At 45.5% G+C, this 27303-nt stretch overlaps 1 pseudogene; it reads right to left on the bottom strand.

The window, feature by feature from the left end:
* Positions 1 to 895: 895 nt before the first annotated feature.
* On the bottom strand, positions 896 to 25666 carry LOC145537748 (MYND-type zinc finger-containing chromatin reader ZMYND8-like; annotated as a pseudogene).
* Positions 25667 to 27303: the final 1637 nt, after the last annotated feature.

Raw genomic sequence — 27303 nt, 5'->3', positions numbered from 1 at the left:
CAATGCCTGCTTTCCCAAGTGCAAGTTCACTGCAGCACAGGAACGTCTCTTTATGTGCCATCTCTGGCTGCTTTCATCTGACAACAGCAGTTCTGATAAAAACTGGTGGTCCACCAACCCCTAGGCCAGGAAACACCTCATTCACCTCACAACTGCCAGATGCTGTATCTCCCAACCATGTTTGTACATGCAAGCCTCCTTGTCACACCAGATTCTGTACCCCACAGCATCACCAACCCTCATCTTCCCATGTGGATGACACCACTGTGCTGCTCCAAATCCCCAACAGGGCTCCCTGCCTGCAGCAGTGTTTTCCCAACTTGAACCCTTCCACCGACCAACCACCTCCACGGCTTTGACACATCCAAAGTCCCCCTACTTATGGCTCAGCTAATGTTTCTAAACTCACTTTCCACTTAAGTCAAACAAAAACTCTTCTATCAACACCAAAAGCAGGAAATCAGAATACCTGCCCTACACAGACGGCAACTCTACAAATCAACATAATGAAAACCCAACTGTAGCAGAAAACTCGAGGTGGGTGCTGTGCTGCTGTTGAAGTCTCAAGTCTCCTCTGCCATTGTTAAAAAGAGAAGCTAGAAGAAGGCATGAGGAAGACACCTCAGCTCCAAACTCAACGTGTCCTCCAGATGCAGTCACAAGACCCGAGTGAGAGTGAGAAGGGAATTGACAGGCGGTTCAGTCATACTTCCATGCCTATTCATCTTCATATTCCCCCTAAAATCAGCTCATGCCACTCTCTCATCATGTCTCCTGGATCTAAACCCCGCTTCCAGTGCCACTGGGAAACCTCCAGCCACTCTAACAAGATACATCATTTCTTGCTCTAAGTACTCAATATGCAGAAACTAACTAACAAACAAAAGTTTGGTTTTTAGCTGAAGACAATAATCTGGGAGAGGAAAGACCCTGGAACTGAAGGACCCTGAAAGAAGCAGAACTGTTCTCACTGAGGATGAACCATTTTAGAATGCCCTAAAACTTACTTGAGAGGTTGCAGGGGGAAGCCTAAAGAACACAGCTCAAACTCCACAGAAGAGAACTAGAAAAGTTAGTGCCAGATAATCTACCCAAAACAGCCTGCCAGGTTATTCCTCGATAAGAAATATTTCTACAGAAAAATCACTTCCGTAGAAATGCTTTTCTCCCCTGAAGGCCTCCACGGAAAGTGGATGCTGGGACCTCAGGGACAAGTTCACACAGTTTAATTTACTATGGTCATTTCTGAGGGCAGAAGAACTGTCCAAACCAAATGTATCTTCTGCCCCACCTCAGTTCAGCAGTAGAAACTCTCTCTGTCTTTGATTCAGAACTGAAAAAAACAAAACAAAACACAGCAAAAAAAAAAAAAAAAAAAAAAAAAACTAACACAAATAAGGTAAATTCTCAACTTGGAGAAATGCCTCAAAGCTGCTTGCTAAGCCATCCTTCACCTCTACTGACCAGCCCAGGGTTCCCTCAAAGATCCCTAAGGAACCACAGTTTGCAAAACCACTTCCCTGAACCCTTCAGACTCCCCTGGAGGAGATGGCTCCCCTGCCCCTGCGGAACATGAGAGTACATACAACCATCAGGGGGCCATGTACCAGAGTCTAGCTTGGAGCATAAGAGAAAGGAGAGGGTATTTCCTTGGACCCAGAGATGTCAAGGATCTAGAAACACAGAAAAAGACAGATGGAGCCAAGGCCCTGTTTTAAACAGGGCCTCCCCAGCACCCCGCCCCAGGGAAGCCCGGGGATCCATAGGGGTGCTCATCATGGCCCCGACAACACCTTAACACCCTCTGCCTGGCATGCTCAGGGAGGGAAGGCCAGGCCAGTCAGTGTGGTCTAAGCCCTGTGCCCTTTTCTGCTCCATCTCCCTGGACACAGAACTAGGGAGGCCCCTTACTCAATGCTAGAGCCTCAGCTTCAAGAACAGTTTGTCAACTCCCCCCTCTCTGACCTATTCTACTCTCTGGATTTCTATCCTATCCCCAAAGGATATACAGCCATCCCCCAGTACCCAAGGTGGAATGGTTCCAGGACCCCCCAAGGATACTAAAATCCAAGGACGTGCAAGTTCCTTATATAAAATGGCCTAGAAGGATGAATACAACTGTGCCTTTGTATCCAACAGTTCCACATTCATGTATTCAACCAAACAGAGATGGAATTTTGGTTGTTTGCATGTACACATGAGAAATCCATGGATAGAGAAGGCTACCTATATACTAAATCATATTATATCAATTCACTTTTATTCCACAATAACCTCTTCCTAGGCAATGATATCAATAAAGTCAAAGAGGTTTGACTTCTGGGATGAATTGATGTTTTTCCCTGATACACACGAATTAAAATCATAATGACTACAAATGTAAAAAATGACCAATGTGTCCTGTAAAATAACATCTGCATGCAATCAATATGGCACCCCCTGGGAAAATCAGAAATTTGATGTCTGTGTCCAATATGGCAATCACCAGCCACCCATGGCTATTGTATCTACATTCATTATCATTAAATTAACCTGAAATCCAGGTTTTGGTCACACTAGCCCCAGTTCAAGTGTTCATTGTTCAAGTGCCATATGAGGCTGGTCGCAGGTTTTCACAATGGGCAGAGGGGATGTAGAACATTCCCATCATCACAGAAGGATCTACTAGACAACACTTGTCCTCTACATGCAGCCTGAAGACAGACAACTTCCCACATCACGGGAATCACCATGGTATTGGGAGGGGGCTGCTCTGAGGTTCTGTTTGGCCCTAGGTGTGTGCGATGGATACTCACCGAGCCACTGTCCTTGCATTTCTCAGCTGGCGTCCCCTTCGCTTTCAAGGCGCTGGTTTACAGGGGGGCTGCCTGAGTTTCAGAGGAAGCGCCCTGGGATAACTTATTTAGTGTTTCCGTGTTCACATCGGGGTCTACTTCCTGCTGAGGGGTGGTAGTTGAGTGCAGAGGGGGACAGAGGTCACATATACGCCGAGCATAGTAGTTCCCAGGACTGCGGGGAACCCTGCTCTGTGCAAACCACCATGTGTTAAGACATGCCAACCAGCTCCACCCAGGTTACAGTGTGGGCCCTGAATAGCTGGATCGAAGCCTTCCCAGACACAGGAATTCCAGACTGTGTTTGAAGATATGTTCATTTTTAAGAGTGAGAGAGAAGAGTGAAATGGTTGACTGAAAGCTCAACGTTCAGAAAATTAAGATCACGGCAACTGGTCCCATCACTTCATAGGAAATGGATGGGGAAACAGTGTCAGACTTTTTTGTGTGTGTGGAGCTCCAAAATTACTGAAGATGGTGATTGCAGCCATGAAATTAAAAGACACTTATTCCTTGGAAGGAAATTTAGGACCAACCTAGATAGCATATTAAAAAGCAGAGACATTACTTTGCCAACCAAAGTCCATCTAGTCAAGGCTATGGTTTTTCCAGTAGTCATGAATGAATGGGAGAGTTGGACTGTGAAGAAACCTGAGCCCCGAAGAATTGATGCTTTAGAACTGTAGTGCTGGAGAAGACTCTTGAGAGTCCCTTGGACTGCAAGGAGATCCAACCAGTCCATCCTAAAATTCAGCCCTGGGTGTTCAATGAAATTATTGATGTTGTAGCTGAAACTCCAATTCTTTGGCCACCTGATACTAATGGTTGACTCACCAGAAAAGACCCTAACGCGGGAATAACTGGGAGCAGGAGGAGAAGGGGACAACAGGAGATGAGGATGGCATCACCACCATCCAGCCGAGTTTGGGTAAACTCTGGGAGTTGCTGAACGACAGGGAGGCCTGCTGTGGTGCCATTCTAGGGGTGGCAAAGAGTGGGACATGACAGATTGACTGAACTGAAAGTCGCTCATTCGTGTCTGACTCTCTGCGACCCCATGAATTGCAGTACGCCAGGCCTCCCTGTCCATCACCAACTCCCGGAGTCCACCCAAACCCATGTTTATCGAGTAGGTGATGCCATACAACCATCTCATCCTCTGTCGTCCCCTTCTCCTCCCACCCCCAATCCTACCCAGCATTAGGGTCTTTTCCAATGAGTCAACCCTTCGCATGAGGTGGCCAAAGTATTGGAGTTTCAGCTACAACATCAGACCTTCCAATGAACACCCAGGATTCATCTCTTTTAGGATGGATTGATTGGATCTTCTTGCAGTCCAAGGGACTCTCAAGAGTCTTCTCCAACACCACAGTTCAAAAGCATCAATTCTGTGGCACTCAGCTTTCTTCACCGTCCAACTCTCACATCCATACATGACCACTGCAAAAACCATAGCCTTGTTTAGACGGACTTTTGTTGGCAAAGTAATGTCTCTGCTTTTAAATATGCTATCTAGGTTGACCATAACCTTCCTTCCAAAGAGTAAGTGTCTTTTAATTTCATGGCTGCAGTCACCATCAGTTTTATTAAATCATTCTGGAGATATAAGCATGTTCGTGAAGCAAATAGTACGACTGTTCCAATTTCATAATTTCCTTTTTTAGACGAGTGTGCACCCCCATGCACTTGCTATCACCCTGTTACAGCATAGTTGAAAGGTTTTCACAGACCACATGGACCACAAATTCTAAAACGTTTATTCTCTAGACCTTCTTAAAAAAAGCTTACAAACCCCTGCCTAAGCTTCTCAAACTTGGGTCATTTATCTACCACCCTTGAAAAATTTAGCAATCCACTGACACGTTTCCTTGTTACATTATTTATGTTATTTGTACTTAAATATATTCTTTGAAGTGGAGACTTCTACTTCTAAATACAGAAATCTAGTATTGGCTATACATGAGCACTAAGTATAAAATATTACTAATACATATTATTAATCAAGTCTTACTAGGTGATGTCTCCAGCTAGAGTTTCCTGGCCTGGGATCTGCTTGCCGTGCTTTGGAAAGAGATTTAAAAGACAGATTAGTTCCAAAGCAGCACTTTGTCCTTCATGTAAGAACTAATGATTGTTATAGCCTTGAGTCCAAGATGGGCTCCATGGTGGGGGCTGACTTGTATAATGCTGCTTGTGCATTGTAGAAAGGGGTAGAAGATGCATTTGATGTGTGTGTGTGTGTGTGTGTGTGTGTGTGTGTGTGTGTGTGTGTGTCTGCTTAGTCACTCAGTCATGTCCGGCGCTTTGCAACCCCATGAAATGTAGCCTGCCAGGCTCCTCTGTCTGTGGCCTTCTCCAGGCAACAATACTGGAGTGTGTTGCCATTTCCTTCTTCAAGGGATCTTCACGACCCAGGAAATGAACCCAGGTCTCCTGCATGGCAGGCAGTTTCTTTACCATCTTAGCTACCAGGGATGCCCACATTGCTTTGGGCAGAGACAAATATTGCCCCCAGCAGAGAACCACAGCAAACCACATGAAGCTAAAGTCATCTGGGCTGTCATTACAAGCTCCATTCACACAAGTGAATGCTGCCAAGTAAACTGGAGGGTGGAGACAATGGTGCCTGAAGACTTGGCTATGTGTCTGCCTGCTACTCTCGTGTATGTAGGAGTCACTTGTGGTGAGTGAGCGTGGCAAGTGCCCTGTGATCCAGGAGGAGCCAAGGGCCCGTCCACCACAGTCAGGGCCAGGGGACACTCCTAAGTCCCACCTGACCGGGTGCAAGACTTCATGTGCTCAGGCCAGTGGGCCTTCTGGCAGGGGTAGTCAGAGTAGCTGGTATTCCGAAGCAGTAGAAAACGGCCTCCTTCTTGCAGTTGGTACACCACAGCTTCCTCTTGGTCTCGGCCACTGCCTGCTGCTCCTCCAGCTCCAGTTGCTTCTTCACCTCAGCAATGAGCTGGTCGTGCTCCGTTTCTAGGCTCTGCCGCATCTCTGCCTTGGTCAGCTCTGCCAGAGGAGGGGAGGGGAGAGGATACCGACTTCATCGTCCATCCCAAGCCATGGGCTCATTCACACCAGGTCCGAAGGTGAATCCTATCAGGTGTGAATCCTTGGGTCGGGGATGTCCTGGTCATATGAGCCCGTTCAGAGACTCACCCAGCTTCCCTGAGATCCAACGTCTTTATCTGTAGAACGGGCATCCACCATGCTGACCATGAATGTCAGCATGATCATGAACGTCAGGTCCTGAGGATACTGAAAATGGGGCCCTGCGGTGATTCTGCAGGAAGTACTCACATAAAACCTCTGAAAAATGTCCACTCAATTCACTTTGAAATTTATCATTTGTATAAGCTTGTTTCTCTATCAAATACAGAGTACCTATGATCTGTAGGCACTGTTGTAAAGACTTTATAAATATGAACTCTTTTAATCCTTACTCCAACCTTAAGGAGGTGTATACTCCTATAATACCCATTTCACAGATGAGGAAACTGAGGCACACAGCTAAGATGAGCAGAGCTGCGGCTACAACTTGGGTATATTTCCTTTTTGATGTGTTTAGTGGCAGCAGATCTAATCTTCCAGACAGGGCATCAGGACTGATCACTGGGCTGACAGGACAATTATCCAACTGCTCAGGCTACTGAGACTTCTCGCAATTTTACAACAGGTCAGAGCTCACAAGCAGGAGAAGCTACCACAGCTGTTGTGATGAATTTGTTGCTGATGTTGGTATTTGGAAGAGAGGAAAACGGGTTTCTGCCAGCTCCTGCTTCATACCTGGTTTCTCCAGGTTAGACTCCCTAGGATGCTGTGTTCTCCCTAAGAGTGGTAAGGCGGCCTGGCCTACTTTTGACTCAGTGCACATTTGGGCCTAACTCTAGACATGCCAAGAAGTTCCTATCCAGAACCTTTGTCAGTGGAGGCCAGGTCAGCAGCACTTACCCAAGTTGTATTTCATGCCCGAGAGCTCCTGTTGGTGCAGCCACTGGAGGTTCCCCCCCCATACAGTTATATATTTATTCCTTGTTCAAATTCTCCATTATTATTGTTTGTTTTTTTTTTTTTATAAATTTATTTATTTTAGTTGGGGGCTAATTACATTACAATATTGTAATAATTTTTGCCATACATTGACATGAATCAGCCATGGGTTTACATGTGTTCCCCTTCCCGGACCCCCCACCCACCTCCCTCCCCATCCCATCCTTCTGGATCATCCCATTGCCCCGGCCCTGAGCCCTTGTCACATGCATCGAACATGGAATGGTGCTCTGTTTCACATATGACAATACACATGTCTCAATGCCATTCTCCCAGAACGTCCCACCCTCACCTTCTCCCTCAGAGTCCATAAAATTGTTCCATGCATCTGTGTCTCTTATTCTGTCTCGCTTATAGGGTTATCGTTACCATCTTTCAAATTCCATATATATGCATTAGTATACTGTATTGTTGTTTTTCTTTCTGGCTTACTTCACTCTGTATAATGGGCTCCAGTTTCATCCATCTCAGTAGAACCGATTCAAATGTATTTTTTTTAATGGCTGAGTAATATTCCATTGTGTATATGTACCACAGCTTCCTTATCCATTCGTCTGCTGATGGACATCTAGGTTGCTTCCATGTCCTGGCTATTGTAAACAGTGCTGCGATGAACATTGGGGTACACGCGTCTCTTTCAATTCTGGTTTCCTCGGTGTATATGCCCAGCAGTGGGATTGCTGGGTCATATGGCAGTTCTATTCCCAGTTTTTTAAGGAATCTCCACACTGTTCTCCATAGTGGCTGTACTAGTTTGCATTCCCACCAACAGTGTAAGAGGGTTCCCTTTTCTCCACACCCTCTCCAGCATTTACTGCTTGTAGACTTTTGGATAGCAGCCATTCTGACTGGTGTGAAATGATACCTCATTGTGGTTTTGATTTGCATTTCTCTAATAATGAGTGATGTTGAGCATCTTTTCATGTGTTTGTTAGCCATCTGTATGTCTTCTTTGGAGAAATGTCTGTTTAGTTCTTTGGCCCATTTTTTGATCGGGTCGTTTATTTTTCGGGAATACAGCTGCAGAAGTTGCTTGTATATTTTTGAGATTAATTGTTTGTCTGTTGCTTCATTTGCTATTATTTTCTCCCATTCTGAAGGCTGTCTTTTCACCTTGTTTATAGTTTCCTTTGTTGTGCAAAAGCTTTTAATTTTAATTAGGTCCCATTTGTTTATTTTTGCTTTTATTTCCAATATTCTGGGAGGTGGGTCATGGAGGATCCTGCTGTGATTTATGTCGGAGAGTGTTTTGCCTATGTTTTCCTCTAGGAGTTTTATTGTTTCCGGTCTTACGTTTAGATCTTTAATCCATTTTGAGTTTATTTTTGTGTACGGTGTTAGGAAGTGTTCTAGTTTCATTCTTTTACAAGTGGTTGACCAGTTTTCCCAGCACCACTTGTTAAAGAGATTGTTTTTTTAATTTTTTAAATATAAATTTATTTATTTTATTTGGAGGCTAATTACTTTGCAATATTTTAGTGGTTTTGCCATACATAGACATGAACCTGCCACGGGTGTACATGTGTTCCCCATCCTGAACCCTCCCCACACCTCACTTCCCATCCCATCCCTCTGGGTCATCCCAGTGCACCAGCCCCGAGCACCCTGTCTCATGCATCAAAAATGGACTGGCGATTAATTTTGCATGCAATAATATACATGTTTCAATTCCATTCTCCCTAATCATCCCATACTTGTCCTCTCCCAAATAGTCTAAAATCCTGTTCTATACCTTTGTGTCTCTTTCCCTGTCTGTCTCGCATTTAGGGTTATAATTACCATCTTTCTGAATCATATATATGCAGTAGTATGCTGTATTTGTGTTTTTATTCCTGGCTTACTTTACTCTGTATAATAGGCTCCAGTTTCATCCACCTCATTAGATCTGATTTAAATGTAATCTTTTTAATGGCTGAGTAATATTCCATTGTGTATTTGTACCACGGCTTTCCTATCCATTCGTCTGCTCATTGACATCTAGGTTGCTTCCCTATCCTGGCTATTATGAACAGGGCTGCAATGAACATTGGGGTATACGTGTCTCTTTCAATTCTGGCTTCCCCTTTGTATCTCAATCCTCAGCCTGCAGATCTGTATGGAGACAGAAAGACCTATAAAGTGCATCTGGGTGTTTGCTGTCAATCGGGCTTGGAAGCTCCAGAATCACGATACGGTTAATGTCATCTGCTGAATCAAAGAGTGGGAAGCCTGGTCTCTGCTGGCCTCCCCCAGATGGTTGTCAGTGGGTTAATTCAAATTCATGAGAAGTTCTGCTTAAACAAACAAACAAACAAATAAAAAAACAAAAAAAAAAACAAATACAAGTGGTCCATCTTTTCTAAGAGATGCTGCAGTAAAAGCCATTTAAAGTGAAAAAGGCCAGATTTTCAAAATAAATAGGACAGTGAGTGACCTACCTATGAACAAGTTCCATTCCTAGAGCACGGTCATAAGTGCAATTTCTTTGTAGAAGTCCAACAAAGTTAGCCTAAGCAACCAACTCACACAATCAGCTAGATAGTACAATACCAGGTACATCACTGCTGCTTTTATGCTTGCTTATGGACGTCCTGGGCTTGAAATAAAGATACTGTAATACTGCACTCTGTACAGTAAAGCACACAAAGCACAACGACTTGTAGAGGATGTGTGCGGGTGACAATGTACGCCAGGGAGGTGAACTAACTTACAGGATTAAACAGGCAAACATTCACGTCTTTCAAAATTCCCAACTTGAAGGTTCACACATAAGAGACTTCAGTTCTATTCAGCCCCTCAGTCATGTCCAATGCTCTGCGACTCCATGAACTGCAGGACACCAGGCCTTCCTGTCCATCACCAACTCCCGAAGTCCACCCAAACCCATGTCTGTTGAGTCGGTGATGCCATCCAACCATCTCATCCTCTGCCTTCCCCTTCTCCTCCTGCCTTCAATCCTTCCCAGCACCAAGGTCTTTGCAAATGAGTCAGCTCTTTGCATCCAGTGGCCAAAGTGTTGGACTTTCAGCTTCAGCATCAGTCCTTCCAATGTACACCCAGGACTGATCTTCTTTAGGATGGACTGGCCAGATCTCCTGCAGTCCAAGGGCCTCTTAAGTGTCTTCTCCAACACTACAGCTCAAAAGCTTAAATTCTTTTGTTCTCAGCCCTCTTGATATCCCAATTCTCACATCCATACATGTCCACTGGAGAAACCATAGCCTTGACTAGACTGACCTCTGCTGACAAAGTGATGTCTCTCTGCTTTTTAATATGCTGTCAAGCTTGGTCATAACTTTCCTTTCAAGGAGTAAGCATCTTTAAATTTCATGGCTGCAATCAGCATCTGCAGTGATTTTGGAGCCCAGAAAATTTGAGTCAGCCACTATTTCCACTCTTTCCCCATCCATTTGCCGTGAAGTGATGCGACCGGATGCCATGATCTTAGTTTTCTGAATGTTGAGCTTTAAGCCAACTTATACGGAAATACATACACGTACATATTAGAAAAAGATCTTATGGTTAACAATACCTCTGAGAAAGGGTGGAGAATGAAATATGAATTCAATCAAGACAATAGATTTTTGTGTGTCTAGGTATCCATTTCACTTCGTTCTAAGAAGACATGTATGCACTGTCTGTAAAATGAGAAAAGAAAAGAGAAAAGTAAAACAGCAAGCTGCAAATTAATTTTTAAAAATAATGCCAAATGGAACGTGTCAGGCCTCTAGGATACAGTGGCCAGGCAACCAAGGGGAAGTAAACAAATAAAACAAGGACTATTTTTCTCCTGTCCATGTGGCAAAAAAAGAGCTGGTGCCATGGAGTGCAGATAGGGAGGCTTGGTACATTTCACAGCCTGTCTGTTCTGATATCTCGTCCTCTTGGAAGACTGAGGCTGCTGCTGCTGGCTTTGCTGCGGCTTCTGCTGGTGCTGCATCTTCTGCATGTGCCTCTTTTGGGTGGACGTTTGAAACTTACTTGATGAGGTCCGCACAACCTGTTGCATGGCCAGCGCAGTCTCCTTCGGTAAAACTGGCCTCTGCTTTTTCACCGGGTTTCTCAGGCTGCTGCTGCTGCTGGTGGTGGTGGTGGCTGGGCCGTGACCGTGCAGATGGTGCTGTTGGTGGCCGTGACCCCAGCCATGGGAGTTTGGGAGGATGAGTGGGTGAGGACCAGCATATTGGGGGGAGACCGGCTGCCCGCTGTTGTGGATGATGAAGCTTCACCTATAACGGAAGCCAACACATGAAAAAACAAAACAGAAAGTTGACGGGACTCAGGCTGACCTGCAGGGTCTCCAGGCCAGTGAGTTCTAAGTGACCATCCCAGGCTGCCATGCCAAGGGCCTCCACGTGAATGGGCACATTCTTGCTTTACATGATTAAGCCACTTCTTCAGTATGTGCTAGCTTCAAATATCAGGCTCCTTGGGGTACTCAAATGTGGGCTTGCTGATATTTGAGAAACTTGTCAAGGCCTCTGAGGGACTGAGGCCAACATGACCCAGCCCTTGGCCTGGAGTTGCCCACCTGCTAGTCGATGACCCACTGGCTGAACAGAATCGTTGCAAGTACCCTGTTTTACAAAGTTAGAGGTAGTAAGCACTTTGAGAAAGACTTAGCCAAATTCCCTCTGGTCATTAACAGGAATCCTTTGCTTGGATAGGAAACCTACAGAGCATGTACCCCAAGGAACCAGACAGCCTCCCAGTGGCCAAAGCACTGAATACCAATGAATCACCCAGAACGAAGAATATTCCCTTTCATCTCTTCTAATTCCTTCACGAGAAGTCTCAGTGTGGTCCTGGCAGTCTTGACACCTATCACTCAAGGGAACTCCACACCAAGGACAGAACCATCCCCAGCACAATGGTATTTTTGGAGAATTTAGAAGCCTTGCTTTCGTTTTGACTGCAGTTCTCCATTTTGCATCTTTTATGCACAGCACAACATACTGTTTTCCCTACTGTGTGGTAGTTAAGTTTAAGTTCAAAATTGAGTTCATTTTTTTAAACAGCTGCTGCTTCAGATAAGAAAATATACTAAGGCAATACGTGAACAAGCAGGTTTTGGGAATGACAAAAATAATGACTACGAGTGACTGAGTTTGAAAAATGCTGCCTTTTGGAGTGCATCTTCTGGGAGAAAATGAGCTATGAGAGTGGAGGGCAGCATTTCAACAGACAGCAGGGAAAATTTGGAAGAGAACAGTTTTAGCCAAGACATGCCCAGGAATAGGCAGAATTTTGGTGGGTGAGGTCAGGCAGTGAGAAGGGCTGGCCCGGGGGTGACCACATGAGTATTTATCTGTAAGGAGAAGGAGTCTGTTACGACTGCAGGGGCCCCAGGCACTGGAGAGATGAACATGCATCCCCAGAGAGGATTCCCTCGGGTTCACACAAAAAAAACACGGATGCAAGTCAGCATCCTTGATCTCACACAATGTGCCTGGACCTCAAACTGGGTTTAATAAAGACTGAAAGTGAGGTCGCTCAGTCGTGTCCAACTCTTTTGCAACCTCATGGACTGTAGCTCTCCAGGCTCCTCTGTCCATGGGATTTCCCAGGCAAGAATACTGAAGTGGGTTGCTATTTCCTTCCCCAGGGGATCTAACCAACCCAGGGAAAGAAACCTGGGCCTCCTGGATTGCATGCAGATTCTTTATTATCTGAGCCACCAAGGAAGCCCTTAATGACAACACCTTTTTTGAGGGGCTCAGCATGCTTCCACTGCATGACTCCATGCCTGTCATTTTTAGATGTCTGTCACCCAGAAAAGACGTGAATTCTTGATTATTCTAGGGGACATTTTCAGTTAGCTGTCGTTCTAGGAAAATCAAGGAGTGTGAAAGGAAAAGTATGCTGACAGGTTGACTTTTCCACCCGAGGGCGGAGGGGGGAGGGGGTCTTGGTGGTTACACAACTGACTGTCCCTCTTGCTCCTCCGGGGAAGAATTCAACCAAAGTCCTGGGCCAGAACACAGGGTGGGGCTGGGAGAAGAGCTCTACCTAGAGTGAGGTTGCCCCCATCCTTTCCCAGGATAACCTTTCAGATATCGGTCACAGCCTCTACCCCTTCCCCTTGCAGGGGCAGAAGTGGCTTTGAGCTTGCCCCTTGTAAAACGTAGAGATCCCACAGGCAAGGCTTCTAACTTGCAAAAGCAAAAGCAGCATTTGCGCCTCTCTTTTCTGCCATGTGATTAAAAAATATGCTGTCCTTGTGGATTAGCTAGTCTGATACCTCCTTGGGCAAAGGGCAACCACAAAAAGGTCCTTTCTCTCTCTCATCTTGCCGAAGCAAGCAACTGGCTATGAGCAGAGTGGTAACTGCTCTGAAAGAATCCCATTCGAGCTCTTTTCCAAATTAAAAGACAAACAAACAAACAACAACAAAGCAGGAGTATGCAATCTGAAAACTTTCCAGGCTTGACACACTTTTGGGGAGTCTTCATTTATACACTAAAACGTTTTAATTTCTAAAGGATATGGAAGGTTTACTGGGGCAGTGGGGAGGGAGAGGAAAGGCCATGGAAAATTCCATTTGTCCTAAAACTTTGGGAGTATGCACTCACCTGCTGTCTCAAAAAGAAGTGAATTTCTTAAAGGTCAACACTCCAAAGGCGACCCCACCCAACTAGCCTACTTATATCAGACCTAGGTCGCAGTCTTGTACATTAAAAAGGGACTTTTTAAGAGAAGGCTGGAAACGACTGATATGACACCTGTACGTGGAGTCAAGGTCCTGAAGCGAGCTCCCTTAGCCTCTGCTCTGGGACCTCTAGCTAGAAAAGCCATCTTTCGATCTGAGGATTCAGTTTCTCTGTATAAGCTGCACTCCTAACTGAAGATCACTTGGAGGTCACCAAGCACTCTTCAAAACACCAGTCACTTAATAAACACGTAAGTGAAAGCACACCTTTGAAAAGATGCTCAACTGCAGAGTCTGACATGAAGCCAATTCTTCAAGACCGAAATCATCCTCAGGTGGCTCTGGATTTCAACTTCTGTGAAGTTCCTCTAACTGACTTCTTGTTTCAGAATCATCCTTTGCGTAAAATTCCCACCACGTTCAGAGGATGCTAGAGAAACTTCCTTCCGACACCAGTGAGAGGAACAGCTCAGCTTCATTTTATCACCTGGAGTGCTTTCTATTTGGGGGGGGGGAGACATGAGCTATTTTAAAGCACTCATATGTTTTTTCCCTTTTCACTTCAACTTCAGGAAGCTCAGGGCCAAAAAGGAAGAGTGACTTTGCTAATTCTGAAGGCTGACATAGTTATTTCTGTATACAAACTTTCCCTACATCTCTCACTATTTCATGTTCATTTTTCTCGGTGTCTTGATTTCCATTTTATCAGTATATCTGAAATCCTTTCTGGAAGCAGTGAAAAAACCCACAACTAAACAAACAATGTACTTCAGAAAGAAAGGAATAGTATAAATCTATCACTCATAGGAACACTGCCATCTGGGACCCAACAATTCCACAAACTTTATTGAAAAAATGCTACTCCCGTTGCTTTATGCAGCATCAGAAGTGCTCTCTCAAACCCCAATCCACACAGAATTGGATGTTTCAGATGCCACTCATAATTTTAAGGGATGAGGTGGTGATCCATCTTTCCTGACTGCCTCAACTGCTCTCTCTCTTCCTGCCCCATATCACTGAGAGATATTCCATCCTCTTTCAATGAATTCCAGGAACTGAGGTTCAGGAACCTGAACAGTTCACAATGATACAAACACAGAGGATAAAAGCTCAAAACCCATCCCCCCTCCTGCTTTAAGCAGTGAGACGAAGAAAACCCCAGGGGACACAGAACTGAGAAGATGGGTCCTGTCAGAAGCTGCCCATTGTCTGTTTTGTCACTAAGTCATGTCCAGCTCTTTTGTGATCCCATGGACTATATAGACCACAACACTCCTCTGTCCATGGAATTCTCCAGGGAAGACTACTGGAGTAGGTTGTCATTTCCTTCCCCTGGGGATCTTCCCAATCCAAGGATCAAATTTGCGTCTCTTGCATTGGCAGGCAGATTCCTTACCACTGAGCTACATAATTAAATCTGGCTATCCGTGTATGTAACTCACAAACTATAAGAGTTTTTATGGCTACAATCTCCAATTTGTTCTTAGGCCACGCGTCTCCTGGGCCCTTAATTAATTCTTATCTTTCTTGGGCATATCAATACCCACTTGCCAAGCCAGCTGAGAAATTCACTGACTGCTTCACCAATGGGCTAAATATCTTTTAAATCATTCCTATGATCCACTGGTATGGACCTAAAAGAAGCAGAAGATATTAAGAAGAGGTGGCAAGAATACACAGAAGAACTGTACAAAAAAGATCTTCACGACCCAGATAATCACGATGGTGTGATCACTCACCTAGAGCCAGACATCCTGGAATGTGAAGTCAAGTGGGCCTTAGAAAGCATCACTAGAAACAAAGCTAGTGGAGGTGATGGAATTCCCGTTGAGCTATTTCAAATCCCCAAAGGTGATGCTGTGAAAGTGCTGCACTCGATATGCCAGCAAATTTGGAAAACTCAGCAGTGGCCACAGGACTGGAAGGGTCAGTTTTCATTCCAATCCCAAAGAAAGGTGATGCCAAAGAATGCTCAAACTATCACACAATTGCACTCATCTCACAGGCTAGTAAAGTAATGCTCAAAATTCTACAAGCCAGGCTTCACCTATACGTGAACTGTGAACTTCCAGATGTTCAAGCTGGTTTTAGAAAAGACAGAGGAACCAGAGATCAAATTGCCAATATCCGCTGGATCATTGAAAAAGCAAGAGAGTTCCAGAAAAAAACATCTATTTCTGCTTTATTGACTATGCCAAAGCCTTTGACTGTGTGGATCACAATAAACTGTGGAAAATTCTGACAGAGATGGCAATACCAGACCATCTGACCTGTCTCTTGGGAAACCTGCATGCAGGTCAGGAAGCGACAGTTAGAACTGGATATGGAACAACAGACTGGTTCCAAATAGGAACAGGAGTACGTCAAGGATATATATTGTCACCCTGCTTATTTAACTTATATGCAGAGTATCTCATGAGAAACGCTGGGCTGGAAGAAACACAAGCTGGAATCAAGACTGCCGGGAGAAATATCAATAACCTCAGATATGTGGATGACACCACCCTTATGGCAGAAAGTGAAGAAGAACTAAAGAGCCTCTTGATGAATGTGAAAGAGGAGAGTGAAAAAGTTGGCTTAAAGCTCAACGTTCAGAAAAGCAGGATCATGGCATCTGGTCTCATCATTTCATGGGAAATAGATGGGGAAACAGTGTCAGACTTTATTTTGGGGGGCTCCAAAATCACTGCTGATGGTGATTGCAGCCATGAAATTAAAAGACGCTTACTCATTGGAAGGAAGGTTATGGCCAACCGAGATAACATATTTAAAAACAGAGACATTACTTTGCCTACAAAAGTCCGTCTAGTCAAGGCTATGGTTTTTCCAGTGGTGATGTATGGATGTGAGAGTTGAACGGTGAAGAAAGCTGAGCACCAAAGAATTGATGCTTTTGAACTGTGGTGTTGGAGTAGACTCTTGAGATTCTCTTGGACTGCAAGGAGATCCAATCAATCCATCCTAAAAGAGATCAACCCTGGGTGTTCATTGGAAGGTCTGATGTGGAAGCTGAAACTCCAAAACTTTGGGCACCTCATGCGAAGGGTTGACTCATTAGAAAAGACCCTAATGCTGGGTAGGATTGGGGGCGGGAGGAGAAGGGCACGACAGAGGACGAGATGGTTGGATGGCATTACCGACTCGATGGACATGGGTTTGGATAGACTCCGGGAGTTGATGATGGACAGAGAGGCCTGGCGTACTGCAATTCATGGGGTCGTAAAGAGTCAGACTCGAATGAGCGACTGAACTGAACTGAACTGAACTGATGTTCCACTGCAGGCTTTGCCAACATGCCTGGGGTGTGGCAAGTTTGAAAGAAGCCACTGCTCTTTCAGTCCCCAACAGCAGTAAAGGGAGAACTGCGAAGACTCAGGCAGCAGTTCACAACTAGGTGAGATTGAGCTTTGTCTAGACACTTTTGAAGTCCTCCACTGGGTAGATGCTACTGACATCCAGTTTGTAAAGGCCAGGGATACTGCTAAGCATCCTTGAATAAACAGGACAAAGAACTGTCCAGCATAAAATGTCAATAGCGCCAAGGTTGAGAGGCCTGGGGCCCATGTCAGCTAAATGCAAATATGGCAGAAAACGGGCTCATGTGTGCATCATACAATGCCCCTTGGATTTCTACAGGCCTGAAGAAGAACTCAGCAGTCTGGTGCCGCTCACCCAGAAAACCTTATACTCTAGTAAGAAAATGTATTTTGAGATGCCTGGGCAGTGTGAGGGGAGGTAAGGGAGAATAAACTTATCAAGGTGTTTGACCTGAATGCTTTTATCAATTTCAGACTTGTCCAATGTCTTAGCATCGATAACCACTTGAGACATGTAAGTGAACATATTGGAAAGGAAACTGCTTAGGTTCAAAATGACCTGACTGCTGGAAGCAACTATTACTTTCTAAGAGACTTCTTCTCCTGTGCTCAAAATCAACCACATTGGGTATCAAGAAGGTTAAAGGTAGGCAGGCCCAGCTCAAGTCCTTGTCCTGCTCAGTAACTAGCTAGATGACTTGGAGCTAACCTAAGCTTTGTTGTGCACACTTCGTGATGTCTGAGTGTCATGTGACATGACATGTGATGCTATAAATGGCAATGTGACATTCAAAAACCAAATCAAGAAACCAGAAACTGATACAGTCACTTACCCTCCTGTTTGGGAGATGTTTCTTTGGCTTCCTTCCTAGGTTTTCGACCCTCCAGCGCAGAAAGGTCTTCTCTTAAATCTATGACAAATCTGCTCTCTGAATCAGAATCCAGGCCCAAATGCACTCTTGGGGAGTCGGTCTCACCTTTTCCCTTCAGATTATCCTTTGTGGGATGAGGAAAGGGTTTTGCTTTGTCTGAAAAGTCCTTCTCAAGCTGGTGCCTCATCTTCTCCTTGACTGGTCTTGAGTCCACTTTCTCACTGGCTGGTGACGTGCTTTCAGCTCCTCTTCCATCTCTACTGGATTCAACAATTTGGACTTTTTTTTTTTTTTTGACAGCAGATGGCTCTTTTTCCATCTGAGACAACTCTGTGTTTTCAGCATCTTCTGGCTCATTCTTGGACCTCTATTCCTCTTCACTGATAGGGTCACTTCCGCTACTATCTGACTTCTCAGTATCCCTGGAATCGCTGGGTTCAACAGTCATATAAACATCTTCTGAGATTTCATTTATGCCTACATTAAAAAAAAAAGAAAGAAAACAGGATGCAGCATACTCACAGATAAAAGAGCAGGACCAGAAATCCACAAATATTTAACATGCTCAATGCTGAAAAAAAAAAAAAAAATCACATTGCGTCACACTGGTCTGGTGGCGTTAGCAGTAGACTTAACTTGCAGGTGAATAGAGGTGACAAATCGAGCTTGCCTGAAGAGTGTTTCAGTTACTGACATTCAAAAATGGCATCGGACCAAACCACGTGAATTTCTAATTTATACAGATCTCAATCTTGGCAGCACAGGTTAACTACTGGGAAACATAGAATGGGAGGGATGGAAGGGAACACTACACAGGATTTGTTAAAACTGATCAATTTTCAGTTCAGTAGAGTTCAGTCGCTCAGTCTTGTCTGACTCTTTGCGACCACATGAACGGCAGCACACAAGGCCTCTCTGTCCACCACCATCTCCCGGAGTCCACCCAAACTCATCTCCGTTGAGTCAGTGATGCCATCCAACCATCTCGTTCTCTGTTGTCCCCTTCTCCTCCTGCCCTCAATCTTTCCCAGCAGTAGGGTCTTTTCTAATGAGTCAGCTCTTCGTATCAGGTGGCCAAAGTATTAAAGTTTCAGCTACAACAGCAGTCCTTCCAATGAACACCCAGGACTGATCTCCTTTAGAATGGACTGTTTGGATCTCCTTGCAGTCCAAGGGACTCTCAAGAGTCTTCTCCAACACCACAGTTCAAAGGCATCAATTCTTCAACTCTCAGCTTTCTTTATAGTCCAACTCTCACATTCACACATGACAACTGGAAAAGCCATAACCTTGACTAGACAGACCTTTGTTGACAAAGTAATGTCTCTGCTTTTTAATATGCTGTCTAGCTTCGTCATAACTTCCCTTCCAAGGAGTAAGCGTCTTTTAATGACATGGCTGCAGTCAGCATTTGCAGTGATTTTGGAGCCCAGAAATATAAAGTCAGCCATCGTTTCCTCATTTATTTGCCATGAAGTGACGTGACCGGATACCATGACCTTAGTTTTCTGAATGTTGAGCTTTAAGCCAACATTTTCACTCTGCTCTTTCACTTTCATCAAGAGGCTTTTTAGTTCTTCCTCACTTTCTGGCATAAGGGTGATGTCATCTGCATACCTGAGGTTATTGATATTTCTCCCAGCCATCTTGATTCCAGCTGGTGCTTCCATTTTACAGATTAGAAATAAAAGAGGGCCTGAGAAATCCCTTGTCCTGGGACACAAAGAAAACCAAGACAGAGAGGCGAGGCCAGAGACATGGGTTCTTGAATCACCACTTCGGCTCTTCCCACATATTCCCAAAGCATTATGTCTTTTACTCTTTGTGTCCAGGACTCAAAGAAATAAGCCAAGCCTTAAAGCAGGGAACGCAAACTCACAGCCCAAGAGCCACGTGGGGTGAGCAGACGTGTTATTTAGGAAGCAATGATTTGACCCAATGCTTTCCAATCTTTCGTTATTTGTTGCTTATAACTTAGAATGTGCTGGCCAATTCAGAAATCTGGAAGTTTCACACAGAAATTAAGATTTTAGGCTTGCCTGAAAGAGCAGAAGACCTGGCCATTCTGGGTCACAGGGCTTCAAGGCTGGCTGAGGCTGAGAACTACTGGCCCATTTCAGTTGGGGGAGCACTGTCTCCAGGTCACCCAGCTGCCCAGCCCCCATCTGGCTCCCTGCCCGGAAACAGAGTCAACCACCATTGTGCTTCTACTGTTTCTCTACTTGTAACTGATTCCAGAGGAAAGGCACCCATTTCCATGTCTCAAACAAAAGGAAAACCGATCAAACAACAGGAGTTTCCTGCATATACAAGCAAAAATGGGGAAAAGTCTATTTCTAACAATAATTTCATTTAACCTGTTTATGTTTCCTCTCCCAGTAGTGACTGTCATCCATCTGTAGGTAAATAATCTGTTACCTACAAGTTTGTAAAGAGGAAATCCCCATCAACTCTGTATTGTCTTCATTCTAGAGCAATGGTTACCATGAGTGGGATCATGGAAGAGAAAATCGTAAAAGGGCAAGAGCCACAAACAGCCTAGCAAGATCAGGAGTGAACTATATCCACCTCCGCCAGGGCTCAAAGGGAAAGAATCTAAAAACCAAATCTGGTTTGATTTCTGGATCTCAGGGCTGGTGCAGTTGGCAACTAAAGGTCGGACCCAAGAATGACAAGCATGACCACATTTGCTTGGATGCTGGAGCCCAAAGGAGGTGAATTCAGATCCTACTCCTCTGCTTCTATTAGTTGTGCGACCCTGAATGGGTGAACTACCTCTCTGAGCCTCAGTTTCTTCCCCTGGACAATGGGTTTGGTAACACTTTCAACCTTCCAGGGCAATCTTTGCACAGTGCAGGGGGGATAGGAAGTCCTCCGTACATCCTTATTGACAATAACAAATCGAGGAGCTAGACTAGCTGCCTGGAAGAACCCAAGAAAGGTATGGACTGCATAGTTCATCCATGTCACTCAATGACCTAACCAAATGGGCAACCCAGCAAGGAGTGCTTTGGTTAGACAGCCTAGGTGACACCCAACTACAGCTCCTTTCTCACCCGAAGGTCAAGAGCACCCAGTGAAAAGGAAACCTGAAGATTCCTTAAAAAACTGTGAATAGAATGGCCATATGACCCAGAAATCCCACTGCTTGACATACACATGGAGGAAACCAGAACCGAAAGAGACTCATGTACCCCAATGTTATTCACAGCAGTGTTTACAATAGCTAGCACATGGAAACAACCTAGATGTCCATTGGCAGACAAAAAGAGAAGAAGGCTCTGATCCATACACACAATGGAATTTTACTCAGCCATTAAAAAGAATGCATTGGAATCAGTTCTAATGAGGTGGATGAAACTGGAGCCTATTATACAGAGCGAAGTAAGCCAGAAAGATAAAACACCAACACAGTATATTAATGCAAATATATGAAATTTAGAAAGATGGTAATGATGACCCTATATGTTAGACAGCAAAAGAGACACATATGTAAAGAGCAGACTGCTGGACTCTGTGGGAAAAGGTGAGGGTGGGATGATTTGAGAGAATAGCATTGAAACATGTATAGTATGTGAAATAGATCGCGAGTCCAGATTCGATGCATGAGACAGGGTGTCAGGGCTGGTGTACTGGGGTGAATGACTCTGAGGGATGGGATGGGGAGGGAGGTGGGAGGGTCGGGATGGGGAACGCATGTACACCCAGGGCTGTTACATGTGAATGCATGGCAAAAGCCACTACAATATTGTAAAGTAATTAGCCTCCAATTGATATAAATTTTAAAAAAGAGGTAAAAAATAAAAAGAAAAATTAGAAAATATTTTAACTCAGTGATAATAAAAACACAGTGTACCAGAATTCATGAGATGCATGTTTGGAAGTGTTCATAATTTTAAATGCTTGTATTAAAAAAGAATAAAAGCCTAAGGCAATGGAAAAAAGAAAAAAAAAACACCACTCCCTCAAAGCGTTCAGCAAAGGCTATGTATAGGAAAGGTGAGGGATGGATGTGATTAGCTCTTGCAAATTTCCTGGTGTCAGATCTTGTGTTCTTGAAGTAACTGGTGGTCAGCTAACTGTGTTCCTGTAATCCTTGAGGGAAGCAAATATTCCCTATTCCCTATTTCCCGAAAGGATAGGTCCCAAGCTTGACATTCACCCTCCACGGTACTGGTTGGGATGTGGGGGTTCCCTGTGCAGGCCGGTTATCCTAGTCATGGAGCATTCATCTAGCACCCACTCTTGTTACTTCCAGAAGTGCCCAGTCCTAGGTGGAAGAGGCAGTTCTCAGTTCTCTGTGCCCTCCTCTTTCCAAGGCCCCCATACACTGTCCAGCCACCTTCAATGAGGGAGCCAGGTACCCACTATGTAGCTGACCCTCAGCCTCCTCAGTCTACCCAGTTGGAGAGCTGGGTCCTGTAGACTGTGACCCATGCAGATTGCCACAACCATTCAGTCGTGGAGGTGGGAATGGAACACGTTGGCCACTGCTTTGAAACCTGGGCCAGACCAGTCAGTGGCTTCAGCAAAGGCTCTGGGACTCTGCAAGACACAGCCTGTTCCCAAGCTCCACAGTTCATTCCCCATCCCAAGGCCCAAGGGCCTAGAGGGCTCTGTGGGAAGGCTGTAATATAGCTCACTGCACTCTGCTCAGAGGCTTTCTGTGGGTGGTGTTGGGGTTTCTAACTCCACTGAAGGTCTTGGGCTGAGGCCTGCAACACCGTTTTCCATCCTGCCTCTATTACAGTATCTTCCTTGATGAGCTTATTCAACCGGTGACTAAAAGTTGGTAACTTGGACCATCACGGGCCATTTCCAGTAGCCCGAGGACCACATTCTACTCTGTTTCTATAATGCAGGGATTTCAACTTCACAATGTCATGTGATGTAAAAGATTTCATCTTCCTCTAACTGAAATATTTAACTTAGAATAATGTCCCCATGGATATATATTGCAAACGAGGCTACCATTTATTTATTCACTGCTGGAATTATACTTGACATGTAATATGATTGAAACAATTATCATCGGGCTATAGTTGCATTACAATGTTGCTTTAGTTTCTGAGTACGTATGTCCAAGTGAATCCATTTTAAGTGTACATATATCCCCTCATTTTTGCATTTCCTTCCCATTTAGGTCACCACAGAGCAGAGTCGAGTCCCCTTGTTCTTTCACTTTTCTCAAACTGTAACATTTTCTTAAATGTTAACTGGAGGTTAATTAGTATACAATATCGTGATGGTTTCTGCCATGCATCAACATTAATAAGCCATAAGTATATCGGGGTCCCGCCCATCGTGGAGCTTCTCCCACATGCCCTCCTACGCTATTTTTCTGGGTTGTTCCAGAGCACTGCTTTGCATTCCCTGCTTCGTGCTGAGGAAAATCCGAAAGATGATTTTTCTGTATGAAATATGTAATTTTCTCTATCTCACATGTGAGAACATGGGTGCAGATTTTTCTACATGAAATAGGAAATATGTACTTCATGTTTGAAAATCTACTTGTATAATTTTTTCATCATATATGGAATCTTGTCTGTTTCACATGTGGATATCTGTGCACACGTTTTCCTACATGAATGGGGAATTCCAGGTATTTCAGATATGAAAAGTTGAGCATATGCTTTGCTGCCTGAACTCTGAAGTTGTATACATTTCCTATGTGAAAATCTCAATGAAATTTTACTGACATGAAGTATGCAATTAAGATATGGGAACCAACAGGGAATTGGAATTCTGTTTCATAAAAGAAATTCTGGGCACCACTGTTTCTTCGTGAAATACTTAATTCTTTGTATTTCTTATATAGAAAAGAATGACTGTCCACCATGAAATCTGGAGTTTTCTTTATTAACTGCATCAAAATCTAGGCACTAATTTTCCTTCGTGAAATTCGAACTTCTCTATATTTCACATCTGATGATCAGAATGAACATTTCCCTATGAGAAATAAGGAAATCTTTGCATTTCCTGTAAACCATTGGTTCTTCAGTCTCTGAAACACCTGTTTGCATTTGTATCCCGGTGCGTTACACGTATGTGTGTACACGTCTGTGCTTGTGTCACCTGTTCCTCTGTGTGTGTGTGTGTGTGTGTGTGTGTGTGGCCTAAGTTAGGTGCTCAGTGTGAAACACCAGACATCCTAGGAGGCAGAGTGTGAGCGTTGCATCTATCCAGGCACTTAAGTTCAGTGTGCCCACGTTAGCTATGTGGCCGAGAGGAAGAGAGGAAGCAATGGTCAGGAGGAGAATTTCGGTCCACTTGAAACACTTGCAGGAGGAGCTCTGCTTCTCTGGGAAGTGCATCCGCAGGAGCACATCCTTAGCCGCCGGGGTGCCTGCTCTAAGCTCTGGGCCAGGGGAAAGGCCAAGAGCTGACAGACAGCAGGCCAGGGGCTCCAGGGTGGTTTGGCTTGGGGCTGCGTTGTGGGGCCCGAAGAGCGAGCCAAGGAAAGTGTGCTGCTTCATCCTCAGAGTATGGCTGCATTCCTGACACTGCTCAAGCCTAAGGCACATGGTTAGGGACGGACTCTGCAGGTGGTGAACTTTGGTGAGGTCAGCGGTAATAGCGCCTCCCCCGCCGCCCCCCACCCCCCACCAAACCCACGCTCTGCCCGTGGCTTGCCGTTTAGATCCAAGGTGAGCACCTGTGTCCCTGATGTACCCACAAACCCTGTGTCACCTGTGTGAATCCCTGAGCACACAGAGTCGCCCGCTGCCCCAGTGGCAACTTCAAGCTTGACGGTGGCTGCAGTGTCACCTTCAGATTCCTTGCCTTCGACTCCAGCTGGCCTGGCTCGCCCAGTCGCTGGTCTGGCACATCTACACTGTTGGTCAGGCAAATGGCTTGTGTGGACCGGCGCACTGTGCACTGAGCCAAGTTGGGCCCCTGCGTGCCCAGAATTCCAAGGGGTGTGTCCCGTGAGCGAAAGCCTTTTGACTCCATTAGATTGGTTCTGTGAAGAGGTCTGGAGGTCAGGGTATAGAGTTCAGGTCCTTCCCGCCAGCATATTACCCATGCGTGGTGGCACACGGTTCTGCGCATGGCTGTCTCCCTTTCCCTGCTCATTGGCTGTGGGCAAGTAACCAGTTGGTTGTGCCACGTAGACTGCCACCGGTGGGCAGGCTTTGCCGGCTGCCGGCTGTGCTCTCACGTCCAGCTTCTTCGTGGTTCTGGGCTACGGCCAGAACACCATGGAGAGTGAGACAGGGCCAGAGAAATGCGGCAGCACCCCAGGATCCTGGGTCTTAGTTGTGTGCCTGGGTCTTCACGAGGGAGGGACCCTGGGACCTACCAGCACGGTGGGGGCGGCAGAGGCAATGCAGGCCGCAGGTAGTGCACCAGGCGAGGAGGCCGCCCTCTTCTGGGTGGAGGCGGTAGAGGAAGGTGCGGCCCTGGAGGAGGGAGAGTTGGCGGGATTCGGGCAGGAGTTCCAGCTGCTGGTGTTAGACGTCATGGAGGAGGTGGAGGTGGTGGCCTACGAGGAGCAGGAACAGGTGTCCTCGCAGGAACAGGGCCAGGAACATCCAAGCCCCAGAGCCCCCAGGGACCAGCCCGCACTGGAGGCCCTGAAGGCCCTGCAGGTGGAGCTGGATTCCGTGAATAAGAAAGCCCAAAGGGCCCACGCTCGCACAACAACTGCCAGAGGCGGAAGCTGAGTCTAGAACACAGAAGTGCCATCATCCAGGGAATCCGTGAATTCTGGGTCGAAGTTGTATCCCTTGGTGTGGTGCTTGTGAAGGTTTTTTTTTTTTTTTTTTTTTTAACCTGGGTAATTGCAGAAGCGGTTTAGAGATCTGGCAGTTCTGGTACAAAATGTATTTTTTGGATGCTGGGTATTGGTTACCGTTCTGTGTATCTGTTCCCGATATTCGGTATGATGTCCTTGCTGTTCTGATTAGCACAAAGTGCTACTTGGGCTTTACTTGCAGAGGTCCCAATCAGAATTGTCATTAGCACCAGGGACTCTTCAGAGGAAAGGCTTGTCTGGGATCCAGGTCTTCTCTGAAAAGCTGAGTGAATTTGGGGGTGAGGTTCGGTTGTGTAAATGCTCATGCACATAGGAGTGCCTGTACGTAGGAGTGCCTGTTTTCCAGAAGTAACCTATGTTTTAGGAGGCTGAGATGGAGCTTAGGGCCTTTCCTGTTAGGAACAGAACCTCCTCTGGTAGTGCATTCATAGGTACAGCCTTGGGGCTTGTCATGCCTTCATACAGTCTACGTTAACAGAAATGTGAGGAGTTAACTCATCGCAAGTTGAAGTCAGATAGTGCCATTTTACTCTTTAGGCTAGATTTGTCCTTCCAGCACTTTTTTCCTCTAGCATCTAGAGGCTCCTTGACCTAAAGCAGTTTATGAACCACCCCCAAATGTCAGCTATGATGGCTGACCAAGATGAAGACATGCTTCACTTCATCACCAACTTGAAGGTCATGCAGGGGACACTGATAATTGTGGAGGGAAGGTGACTGGGGAGGGGAGAGGGCATGATTTACCCCTGGAAACAGGAAAGGACAGCTCTTCTGTAAAGATGTGTCATACCCACCCACCCCTACACCACTCCCCACACTTTGTCCTGGCAGGTGGAAGAACTCAGGAATCCCACTCATCACTGCAACATCACATTGTCCTTCTGGAAGAATAGGTATTTCCAGAATGAAGTGCTTGTTAAGGACTATCTCATTAATGTCACTGGTAAGAGGCAGGTCCTTGGATTTGGGGAGTGGGGGCAGAAAAGTGTAGGTTGAATTGGAAAGTGATTTAGGTCTTTCTCCCATACTCCTTTTCCTGCAGGATATCGAGCATCTCATTCCACCCTAATTCACTGGAACCAGGGATTTGAACGTAAGGCATACAGCCGCAGGCACCACGACAGCAGCGTTAACTTTTTCAACTGGTTCTTGGACCACAATTTCACAGGATCTGACCGGATTGCTGAGATAGGGCCCCACACGGCCACTGGGCCAGAACTGATGATGTATGTTGGGGTTCTTGGAGGTGCACGGAAGGGCTCAGGGTCTGGCCAGTCCTGTGCTGACCTCCCTCATTGCCCTGACAAAGCGTCATAAAGGATCTGTGGCCCAATCCAGTGCGGTACTATATGAGGAGGAAGGCTCTTCCACGAGAGGTACTGGGGGGACGAGAGGTGAGGAGCCCAGGGATCGAGCACTGGCATAAGTGTTTCCCAGAAACTTGGGTCATTTATTTCACTTGTGGAGAAAGTGAGAGTCCGTGGAATGCAGTGTAACACCAAGGAACGAGGGAATCTGCAAGAGACAGCAGGAGTAGACAACTGTAGTGAAAAACAGGTTCTAAGTAGAGAAGCTTGAGGTAGATGAAGTGTTCTGGTCAGGGCAATGTCACTCCAATTTATATCTGACTCAGCTGAACATCTCTGAACTGGCATTCCATGGCCAACAAGGCTACCCTCAGGCTCCTCTTAAATTGGGGCCCACCTACTATTGAAGTCCCCTTTCTATAAAGGTCTGTGAGCCTCCTTTCTGCTAGGCTGTTCCCCACTGACCATCATTTGATTCCGTTTTGATCATCACACTTGTTTCTGGTTTTGTTTTCTTTTACATCTTTTTCACC

Source organism: Giraffa tippelskirchi, chromosome Y, assembly GCF_054371585.1.
Source record: "Giraffa tippelskirchi isolate mGirTip1 chromosome Y, T2T-mGirTip1v1.2.pri, whole genome shotgun sequence".
Taxonomy (NCBI): Eukaryota; Metazoa; Chordata; class Mammalia; order Artiodactyla; family Giraffidae; genus Giraffa; species Giraffa tippelskirchi.
The sequence above is the reverse complement of the archived record's forward strand: the minus strand, read 5'-3'. Positions and strand labels throughout refer to the sequence as shown.